Below are 755 nucleotides of genomic sequence, written 5' to 3'. Positions count from 1 at the left end.
AAGAAGCATCTCAATCCCTGCCATTGGAGCAAACAACTTTGAGCTAAAGCCTCGATTAGTTTCTCTGATGCAACAGAATTGCAAGTTTTATGGACTTCCATCAGAAGATCCTTTTCAGTTCTTAACTGAATTCTTCCAATGGGGTTGATCCCGAGGTCTACAGGCTTATACTTTTCCCTTTCGCTGTAAGAGACAGAGCTAGAGTATGGTTGGACTCTCAACCTAAAGATAGCTTGAACTCTTGGAATAAGCTAGTCACGACCTTCTTGGCCATGTTCTTTCCTCCTCAAAAGCTGAGTAAGATTAGAGTGGATGTTCAAACCTTCAGACAAAAAGAAGGTGAATCCCTCTATGAAGCTTGGGAGAGATACAAGCAATTGACCAAAAAGTGTCCTTCTGACATGCTTTCAGAATGGACCATCCTGGATATATTCTATGATGGTCTGTCTGAATTGTTTAAGATGTCATTGGACCATTCTGCAGGTGGATCCATTCACCTAAAGAAAATGCCTGTAGAAGCTCAAGAACTCATTGACATGGTTGCAAATAACCAATTCATGTACACCTCTGAGAGGAATGCTGTGAGTAATGGGACACCTCAGAAGAGGGGAGTTCTTGAAATTGATACTCTGAATGCCATATTGGCTCAGAACAAAATGTTGACTCAGCAAGTCAACATGATTTCTCAGACTCTGAATGGATGGCAAAATGCATCCAACAGTACTAAAGAGGCATCTTCTAAAGAAGAAGCTTAT

At 41.1% G+C, this 755-nt stretch overlaps 1 non-coding gene across 1 annotated transcript; it reads right to left on the bottom strand.

The window, feature by feature from the left end:
- Positions 1–299: 299 nt before the first annotated feature.
- On the bottom strand, positions 300–406 carry LOC127747928 (small nucleolar RNA R71). Its single transcript, XR_008009874.1, has one exon. It is a non-coding gene; the product is annotated as a small nucleolar RNA R71 (small nucleolar RNA).
- Positions 407–755: the final 349 nt, after the last annotated feature.

This window comes from Arachis duranensis, chromosome 5 (assembly GCF_000817695.3).
Source record: "Arachis duranensis cultivar V14167 chromosome 5, aradu.V14167.gnm2.J7QH, whole genome shotgun sequence".
Classification (NCBI taxonomy): Eukaryota; Viridiplantae; Streptophyta; class Magnoliopsida; order Fabales; family Fabaceae; genus Arachis; species Arachis duranensis.
The sequence above is the reverse complement of the archived record's forward strand: the minus strand, read 5'-3'. Positions and strand labels throughout refer to the sequence as shown.